The sequence below is a fragment of the Perca fluviatilis genome, chromosome 7 (genome assembly GCF_010015445.1).
Source record: "Perca fluviatilis chromosome 7, GENO_Pfluv_1.0, whole genome shotgun sequence".
Taxonomy (NCBI): Eukaryota; Metazoa; Chordata; class Actinopteri; order Perciformes; family Percidae; genus Perca; species Perca fluviatilis.
Genome location: NC_053118.1, coordinates 42,840,496 through 42,851,438, shown reverse-complemented (window position 1 = coordinate 42,851,438; position 10,943 = coordinate 42,840,496). Strand labels below are relative to the sequence as shown.

General features: G+C 38.4%; 1 long non-coding RNA gene across 1 annotated transcript; it reads right to left on the bottom strand.

The window, feature by feature from the left end:
- Window positions 1-5,504: 5,504 nt before the first annotated feature.
- LOC120562781 lies at window positions 5,505-8,864 on the bottom strand. The gene is made up of 3 exons (XR_005639840.1): window positions 8,780-8,864; window positions 8,258-8,307; window positions 5,505-5,521 (listed from the first exon to the last, which is right to left on the bottom strand). It is a non-coding gene; the product is annotated as an uncharacterized LOC120562781 (long non-coding RNA).
- Window positions 8,865-10,943: the final 2,079 nt, after the last annotated feature.

Below are 10,943 nucleotides of genomic sequence, written 5' to 3'. Positions count from 1 at the left end.
ATCGGTAAACACACTGCAAACTCACGGCCCTCTCTTCCTGACTTACAGCCAACCTCTCTTGGCTTAAAATAATTCACCGTTGTCGGCTATGGACGCTGAACAGGCTACACGTTGTAAACAGCCATGGCCTGCTTGCCTGGTCCACCCGGTAATGTTAGCAGTTAGCAGGGTTAGCATGGCGGCGTTAGCCAGGACCAGTCGGTATCACTTTCAAGGCCATGTCTCAATTGTTTTTGCGAGTAACCAACTCGGGTACTCTAGCTACAGTATATAATTCAACGAAGAACTAGCATAAAGCTAATCCTTAGCTACCTGTACAGGAGGAAATTAGCCAACTTGTTGTCCTTTTGGGCTCTAAGCTGTCTCCATCTTTGAAATACATCTCCAATATTTACCCAGGGTTTGTTACGTCTCACTCAACTGTTAGAAACATGCCGTTTTTTTTTAGGTCGGGTAGAATCTATCTCCGTTGATCCTGTTTGTTTGTTTCATGGCTGTACTACCGTTACAGCTGTAGCGTGCTGGGATTACGTGTTTACAGGTTAGGGCTGGCTGTCGAACTGGGCCATTGATAAAAACACACAGATCAAAACATGAACACACACATTACGTCATGGAACGGAGCTTTCAAAAGGAGAAGATACTCGCATTGTTGTATGTGTGTGTGTGTGTGTGTCTGTGTGTGTGTGTATTTGTGTTTATGTAAGTGTATGTGTGTGTGTGTATGCATAATGTGTGTGTGTGTGTGTGTGTGTGTATGTGTGTGTGTGTATGTGTGTGTGTGTGTGTGTGTGTGTGTGTGTGTATGCATACGTGTGTGTGTATGTGTGTGTGTGTGTGTGTGTGTGTGTGTGTGTGTGTGTACTGGCTTAAGCATAGCTGTCAGAAAAGATAGTATTTCAACTTAGCATGTTTCCTTAATATCTGATGATGCATTGGGGTCATTTTTTCATTCATTACAGTAAATATATTACATATTGGACTTTTAATCATTTGTAGGTAGATGGCACAATACATTTTGGCTAGCAAACTGTGTTCACAAATATCAGCTTGAATGTTGTGCGATTCAGTGTGAAAATGAATGGACACACTTTAAAGGGGTGATAGAATGCAAAACTGATTTTACCTTGTCATAGTTGAATAATGACAGTTTAGTGGGTAACTAGGACATGCATAGAACCTCTAAATCCCATTGACACCTCTTTCCTCTGCAAATCTCACTATTTGAAACTGCCTCTGAAAACGGGCGAATCTCAACGAGCCGCAATAGTTGACGTCAACTATTGCGGCTCCTCCTCATTTGTTACTAGTCTCTCTCTTTGTCACGCCCCAACATTTACATAGGCTACACAACTGACCTAAGATCAGTCTTCTGAATCTAGGTCGTGCAGATCTCAGAAATTGTTCAGAATTGTACATTGTTCATCTGCTATTTTACCATTAAATTCACTTCTGAGACTTTTTTATGCGACAAATCAACAATGTAGAGGTCAAATATGGGCCGTTTTATGAAAATTGATGGCTAATTGCAAATTTTGTCTAACTGTGTGTCTGAGTTCAGTGCCGGTGCTGCCTGTGTAGCTGCCTCGCCGCCTGGCCTGCCTCCCTTCACAGACCCCAGGCTGCTGTGGGCTCGATTGAGCTCCGTTACGTCTGGCAACCCACAGCACTCCATACCCGCGCAAAGTCACCGTTTTGGGCTAATGGACTACGAAACGCCGCTGCTCTGACAGAGCTCCTCTTCCTGCTAGCTAAATGCCCGGTATGTGTGAGTGAGAGCGCGGTCAGCGAGCTTGTTACACCAGCAATCTGTTACCACAGGTTCCAGTTAATCTTTTAATGTGTGTAATTATAATGTGTTGAGTTATTTAAAAAAACAATTGGGGAAATAAATGCTGCTTGTCCGTGAGTCTCATTGATAGAGCCTGCGGCTGGATGGAGCTCTATCAATGAGAGCTAGCTAGCCTCCTCTTAGAATTCCTCTGGAATTCACAAATATTCATTAACTTGAAATCTGACACAGTTGTTAGCTTTAACATTTAGTTAGATGTTGTATACGTGGCGTGACGAAATTAAAACTGTAAATATACTCGAATTACGCCGAAAAGGAAGCTAGCTATACGTGATTTGTAGCTAGGATTGAAGGGACAGTCACAGTTAACGAAACACATAGCTAGTCTTCACAAATATTAAATTGAAATCGGACACCGTTGTTAGGTTTATAATACATATAGTTAGATTTTGTGTAAGTGGCGTGATGAAATTCAAACTGTAAATATACTCGAATTAAGGCGAAAAGGAAGCTAACTATCCGTGGTTTGTAGCTACACATAGCTAGGATTGAAGGGACAGTCATAGCTAACGAAACACTTTGTCTTCACAAATATTAACTTGAAATCGGACACTGTTGTTAGCTTAATAAGACATTTAGTTAGATTTTGTATAAGTGGCGTGACATGTGTGTAACATGTGGTAACAGATTGCTGGTGTAACAAGCTCGCTGACCGCGCTTTCACTCTCACACAACAGGCCATTTAGCTAGCAGGAAGAGGGGAGTTGAAGGCACTGGAGCTCAGTCAGAGCAGCGGTGTTGGTAGTCCCTGCTGTGGGCTGCAGCCGTGACGGAGCTCCAAGTACCTCATAGCAGGCCGGGGTCTGTGAAGGAAGGCAGGCCGGGCGGCGAGACAGCACCGGCGGCTGAACTCCGACACACAGTCTTACCAAATTTGCAATTAGCCATCAATTTCCGTAGAACGGCCCATATTTGAGCTTTATATAGTTGATTTCTCGCTTTAAAAAGTCCCAGAAGTGAATTTAATAACGAAATAGCCCGACAAACAATGTATAACTTTGCAGTGTCTGAAATATGAGCGTCTCCTATGTGTTTCTATGTAGTTTGCTCAAACCAATCAGCACGTAGCTCATTCTGAATATTCATTAGCATACCATATTTGGAAGAAAAGCTCTTGTTCCAAATAGAGCCATATTCACAGGGTAGTTAAGGGCTTAATAAAATATCATTCGGGCAATTTTCAGCCCAACCAATGTTACATACCCCATTAGGAGACCTTAAGGAACAGTGTAAAATACCCTATATAATCATTCTATCACCCCTTTAAAATATCTCCAATCTATTCCACATACAATTTTTATTCGTAATAGTTTCTGGTATTCTAGATAAACTTACATTCATTGATTACTATTATTAGATTTATTTAAATAGTTTCAGTACTATTGTACATGTATTTTATCACACGGAGTCTTGAGCTGTCACAAAGTAATCTTGTTGTGCTACACAATGACAATAAAGTACTTGAACTTTTAGCCGGGGCTTCAGAGCAGAGCACTGTCGCGTCTAGGGACGCAGGCTTGGACCCAAAAGTGCTGAAGATTAGTGGAAGATTAGAAGATGTATTAAAGAAGAGGGCTTACAACAAAGAAGCCCAAGATTACTGTTAAGTTTAGGCGAGAAAAGTGAGCATTAACAAAGTTAAGTTTAGGCACCAAAACGACTAGTTAAGTTTAGGAAAAAGGTGGGGGTTGGGATTTAAACACTCCTAGGGAACACGCATCTCCTGGTTAAAAGTCAAATCTTTAGTTTTCCCCGACATCCTTCCCCTCTCCTTTTTCTTACTACATACAGGTAGCTCAATGTGGTGCAAACAGCAGAAAGAACCTTGTAAATCATACAACTTACAGTGCTTAACTTTTCGTAGCTTTTCGAAACATATGGTTGATGAGAAAAGGCTGATTTTTATTGTATAAATTCTCACCTACAACGTGTGAGAAGAAAAACGTTGACAGTGTGATGTAATGCAGCTGAAAGTTTGTCTAAAAAAACTCATATTGAGGAACAGTATTGACACAGTCACTCTCCTGTGAATCTGATAAATCTTACCAGAATGTGCCAAACAACTGAAGTTCCTGTTTGCTAAAACCAGGCAGGAACAGAACCACCTGACTGCTGCTTTCTCCTACTGACTGCTTCTCTCTCCTACTGACTGCTGCTCTCTCCTACTGACTGCTACTCTCTCCTACTGACTGCTACTCTCTCCTACTGACTGCTGTTCTCTCCTACTGACTGCTGTTCTTTCCTACTTACTGCTACTCTCTCCTACTGACTGCTACTCTCCCCTACTGACTGCTACTCTCTCCTACTGACTGAGAATCACATCCAGAGACGGACATGTAGACTTTATTAACATGCTTTTATTTAAAAAAAGTCAAATATCTTTGTCTGTATTACTGCACGTCTAATATAGTCATCTCACTTACAGTCTGGTCGACATAAAGCCCTAAAATAGTTCCATATCATCAGAGAGTTGAGCAAATGAAGCAAAACAAAGATAACATCTGAAGAGCCCTGTTTTAGACCATATGTGTTAAACTCGAGGCCTGCGGTCCGAACCCGGGCCCTCGCAGGTTTTGATCCGTTTTGATTTAGTCAAAACATACTCATTTAGGCTGAATATAAGCAATATATATTTCCCTCTGAGATGTAGTGGAGTAGAAGTAGAAAGGAGCAGAACATCAAAATACTCAAGGAAAGTACAAGTACCCCTAAATGTATCGGCTACTTAACTCACAGGAACTCTTTGTTGTTACATAGCCGGACTACTTTATGAATGAGTGAATGTGACGACATTAAAAACAGACCCAGAGTTAAACTGTCAACATGTGTTTTATTCAACAGGTAGTAATAGATTACTCTAATTCATCAGGTAGTAATAGATTACTCTAATTCATCAGGTAGTAATAGATTACTCTGATTCATCAGGTAGTAATAGATTACTCTGATTCATCAGGTAGTAACAGACTACTCTGGTTCATCAGGTAGTAATAGATTACTCTGGTTCATCAGGTAGTAACAGATTACTCTGATTCATCAGGTAGTAATAGATTACTCTGATTCATCAGGTAGTAATAGATTACTCTGATTCATCAGGTAGTAACAGATTACTCTGATTCATCAGGTAGTAATAGATTACTCTGATTCATCAGGTAGTAACAGATTACTCTGATTCATCAGGTAGTAATAGATTACTCTGGTTCATCAGGTAGTAACAGATTACTCTGATTGATCAGGTGATAATTACTGAGGAATAACCCTTTTAAGGTGAATAGGATTGAGCCCTTTACAAATAACTACAATTCTCCCGTAGCCAGTCGCACCAGTATAATCACACGGAAACGGCTTTCTGTCTGTAGTGGTGCAATCAACAACAGGGAAAGAGTATAAGGTTGTTCTTTCTGTTTCTCTGCCTTCATTATTCCTACAGGCAGCTTTGACCCTCTTATTATTCCTTACGATGAAGGTATTGAAGTGCTTACAGTTCATGCTGTTAGTTTCTTTCATCTTTTTGGCATTCATTGTACCGTTACATTCATCAGGATTCATCTCCGAGACGATATGCTTAAATTCAAATAATGAATAGTGAGCATCTGCAGTTTCTGGTCCCAGGAAAAGCAGAGCAGCAGAGAGCAGCAGAACACTGGCAAATATAGAGATCTTCATGTTGATCTGGAGAACACAGAGTTATGAAAGCTGTTAGAGACTTTACTCTGACATATATACCATCTCTTTATACTATCATATTAAAGCTGTTAGAGACTTTACTCTGACATATCTAACATCTCTTTATATTATCATATAAAAGCTGTTAGAGACTTTACTCTGACATATCTAACATCTCTTTATATTATCATATAAAAGCTGTTAGAGACTTTACTCTGTCATATCTACCGTCTCTTTATATTATCATATAAAAGCTGTTAGAGACTTTACTCTGACATATCTAACATCTCTTTATATTATCATATAAAAGCTGTTAGAGACTTTACTCTGACATATCTAACATCTCTTTATATTATCATATAAAAGCTGTTAGAGACTTTACTCTGACATATCTAACATCTCTTTATATTATCAATAAAAAAGCTGTTAGAGACTTTACTCTGTCATCACGCTCTACCGTTTCTTTATATTATCATATAAAAGCTGTTAGAGACTTTACTCTGACATATCTACCGTCTCTTTATATTATCATATAAAACCTGTTAGAGACCCTTAATAACTGCCACACAGTCAACAGCCAATACAGGGATCAGAGAACACTCCGACTATTACGCCATGTTCAGCCCTGTAAAATACGTAGCAACACGTTTATTTAAAGTTTACAGGCACGCCTTCTGCTGATTGGCTGTCACCTGGGACACGCCCACTAAACCAGAGACAACAAAATTCAAAGCTGTTTCACACCGTTCAGAGGAAACATGTCCATGAGCCAAAAATATATTAGTTGTGCAATATCTCATTGTGCAAGGGCTGTGCTACACTTATTGCAGCCGACAGAGTTGTTCAATTAAAAAATGCCCCTGAAAGGAGATAATCTGCTTATTATATAGGGACCTGTCTAATGTATATGAGAGTATTACTATATAGGGACCTGTCTAATGTATATGAGAGTATTACTATATAGGGACCTGTCTAATGTATATGAGAGTATTACTATATAGGGACCTGTCTAATGTATATGAGAGTATTACTATATAGGGACCTGTCTAATGTATATGAGAGTATTACTATATAGGTACCTGTCTAATGTATATGAGAGTATTACTATATAGGGGCCTGTCTAATGTATATGGTAGTATTACTATATAGGGGCCTGTCTAATGTATATGAGAGTATTACTATATAGGGACCTGTCTAATGTATATGAGAGTATTACTATATAGGTACCTGTCTAATGTATATGAGGTATTACTACTATAGGGGCCTGTCTAATGTATATGAGAGTATTACTATATAGGGACCTGTCTAATGTATATGAGAGTATTACTATATAGGGACCTGTCTAATGTATGTGAGAGTATTACTATATAGGTACCTGTCTAATGTATATGAGAGTATTACTATATAGGGACCTGTCTAATGTATATGAGAGTATTACTATATAGGAACCTGTCTAATGTATATGAGAGTATTGCTATATAGGTACCTGTCTAATGTATATGAGAGTATTACATATATAGGGGCCTGTCTAATGTATATGAGAGTATTACTATATAGGGGGCCTGTCTAATGTATATGAGAGTATTACTATATAGGTACCTGTCTAATGTATATAAGAGTATTACTATATAGGGACCTGTCTAATGTATATGAGAGTATTACTATATAGGAACCTGTCTAATGTATATGAGAGTATTACTATATAGGTACCTGTCTAATGTATATGAGAGTATTACTATATAGGGGCCTGTCTAATGTATATGAGAGTATTACTATATAGGGACCTGTCTAATGTATATGAGAGTATTACTATATAGGGACCTGTCTAATGTATATGAGAGTATTACTATATAGGGACCTGTCTAATGTATATGAGAGTATTACTATATAGGAACCTGTCTAATGTATATGAGAGTATTACTATATAGGAACCTGTCTAATGTATATGAGAGTATTACTATATAGGTGTGTTGTGTTGCATGAGAGTATGTGTTTATTATTATATGTTTATTTTCTGTATTTTGTGTTGTCTTTGAAAAGCTGCGGAACGAGTCCAAAACTTTGGGGACAGTGAAGTATGTCTTATCTTATCTTATCTTATCAGCAGAGCAGCAGAAAGCAGCAGCACACCCAGCAAAAGATAGATTACTGTTTTTATTTATAAGTGAGTGACAATTTTTAAAGCATCAAAATGTTGAAAAATGCATCAAAAGTTGCACAAAACAAAATGAAAAAAACAATGAAAAAGGGTAAAACAAGTTGCAAAAAAAAGTGTCAAAAAGTTCAGAGAAAAGCATCTAAAACTTCTAAAAATGCAAATGCTTTTTAAACTTCTTTCTGAATGTTCAATGTGCAGAATGATCAGATTTGGCTTTTCACCTAAAATTAAAGAAATCTATAAACTTCTTACGTAAAATTTGTTTTTAGTTTGATAAATGTCTCATTTCTTTGGACTTCTGCAGAGCTCATAAACTCCCCATAAAGATTATATTAATTAACAATATAGTGTGCACACAACACAATACCTGCACACAGGATTAAATACATTTCATATACAAGTTCAGCAGATTTTATTCTGTAGAAGAAATCCATGAAGTCCTGATGCAGCGAGATTAAGTTAGACAAACAAAATAATTAAGTGAAAATATAAACAAACTTTTGAGTTTTCGTCCTCGCGGCTGAAACAGAATCAAAGAAGTTTAAATGTCTTAAAGACAGAATAATAATCTAAAGTATATTCACCTAAATGACAGGAGAGAGATGAGTTCTAGAGTCAGCAGCAGGAGGGATACCTGGAATATCACATGATAACAAACATACTACATTGCATCACATTTAACTACATTACATCACATTTAACTACATTATATCACAGTTAACTAAAAACAAGATGACAAAACTGTCTAAAAGCAGTGATAAAAAGTGTCAAAAAGGTCAAAAAAGTGCATAAAGGGTAAAAAATAGCCCCGAAAAAGTGTCAAAAGGTTTAAAAAATTGCCAAGAAAGGGTAAAACAGCCCCAAAAAAGTGGCAAAAAAACCCCAGTAGAAGTAGCCCTGAAAAAAGTATCAAAAGGGTCAAGAATAGAACATAAGTATATGTGATATTAATTATATTTACATCACATTTAATTTAAAAGTGTCAAAAATTTAGAATTTTCTTTTTCAAAAAAGTGACTGAAAAGTAACCAAACAAGTTGACACAAACATCGAAAACAAAAAGTAACAAAAACTAATGAGGAGCCAGAGTCAGCATTTTCTCTTACCGTAGAGTTGGTGGAGAAAGCTCAGGTGTGAAGGTGCTGTTGTCCTTTGGTCGACTTGTTTTCAGTAGAAAGGATTGAAATTGTTAAAATCTAAACTGCACAAATTCTGAAGATGAAGAAGAAGAGCAGAACTCTGACACGATGCAAATCAGAAGAATGTTCAGACAGAGAAATTAAATAATCCCCAGTTTTATATCCTCTGAAGGAGAGGGGTTGTCTCTGAAACAAACAGCTGAATATCATCTCCATACACGGTAAACATTTGGCTGCAGGTTCCGGCGTTACACCCCCACAGATCAAATACCAACATTAGAATAAACAGTTCACTGGTTACAGGTCAAAGTTTCAGACACATACACATTTAATCAGACGAGAAGTCATCAGACTCATGCTGTGTTGTTGTGACTCAGGAGCTACACTGAGTTTACATGTACTTTATATTCCACTATTACTCTAAATGTGATATATGTTAACAGCATATTCTGGTTGGATATTCAAAATAAAACCTTTCTCTTAAAGCAACACTAGAAAACTTTTCATACTTTGGCCCCCCTACAGGTTGGAAGTGGAATTGTCCCATTATGTCTCATTAGAACTACAGATCAGCTACCCGATCTGGCAAACTTGCATAGTGCGGTTATAGCCGGTAGAAAGCCGCAAAGCGAATGCAGAAGTGCTGTTACGAGTTGATGAACCACTGAAACGATTTTGGAAACATTGTTTTAAGATACAAAAAGTTCTCTAGTGTTGCTTTAACCCACTTGTAGGTCACAGTAGCAGTTACATACCTTTTCTGTCTGTTTTAATCTGACAAACACTTCTGGTTCTTTGTCATACACATACTGTAGTGCACCAGTTTTGGTGCCAAGACATTTTTTCCAAATTAAGAAGTGCGTATTATTCAGGTTTTAGAACCATTCTTTAAACATGTATACAGAACATTCAGAATCTGCGTCTCAATCTGGGTTTTTACTAGCCTGAAAATCAGGTCCCAAACCCGAAAGATTAAGGGTCTGGCATTGAGTAATGAAAATGGCCCAACTTGAGGGGTGGCACCAAGCATGCATTTGCAAATGTCACTGCACGCAATTGGATAAAACAAACTAAACTCTGACCAATCACAACAATACACAGGGTGACGTATCCAGAGCCCATATGCTTAGCTACCCGTGGAGCTAACTGGTAGCTTAAACTGTCGTCATCTGTTTAGCTCGCCTCTGGCCCACCTATATCAGATACAGCGATGTGATTGGTGCAGCTCGGCTACAAGGGCATAGTTAATGAGCAGCATTACTGAATGCCAGAGTAACTCGCTGAGCAAATTCAAATTGTACTCTTGCGAGAACTCTGGATTTCCTGGGTAGGTTTTTACTGCAGTTTGTGACAGTTCACGGCCTCTCACCAGTTTACGGTGTACGGTCAGCTGTGTGCATTGCTATGGTTACTAGACACAAACCAACCAGCTGACAGTTGGCAGGTCTGCAGACCCGATGAGAAGGAGAAACACAACTACTTTTAAACATTATCAAAGACTCAGATATCAACAGGTTTTTGGATATGAGCCGAGCTTTTCTAGAAGCTGGTTGAAGGAATGAAAGAGAGATGCTGTGTTCACACGCTGCAACAAGTCCTCCACCACTGGAACACGCTGGAAACATCCTGTTAAACACGGCTGCATGTAAACGGGAATATTCACTTTCATTAGTCAGCTTTGGACAGCTTTGAGGAATATTCTCTTTTTCAGAAACAGGGAAAAAAACAGAATATTATGTGCATGTAAACGTAGTCACTGTTATTGTTATATTCTGCCATGTCTATGCTGACATCGCTTCGTCAATGTTTTCTAGAAGCTGGATGAAGGAATGAAAAAAAGACGCTGTGTTCATACACTCCAATAAGTCCTCTGCCATGTCCAGAATTTGTCACGTAGCTAACATTCACTTAACAATATAAACTTACCAACTGTATTCCTTACTCATCACATACACAGAACAATGTAGTGTAAATTCTATTAATGTGCATGTAAGCCATCCTAAGTATTAGGAGCAGTGGACAGCTATACAGCATTCAAGAAGCAACTTGGGGTTCAGTGCCTTGCTCAGCAACACTTTGACATGTGGCCGGGGATTGATCCGCCACGGATTGATCCGCCAACTTTGTGGTT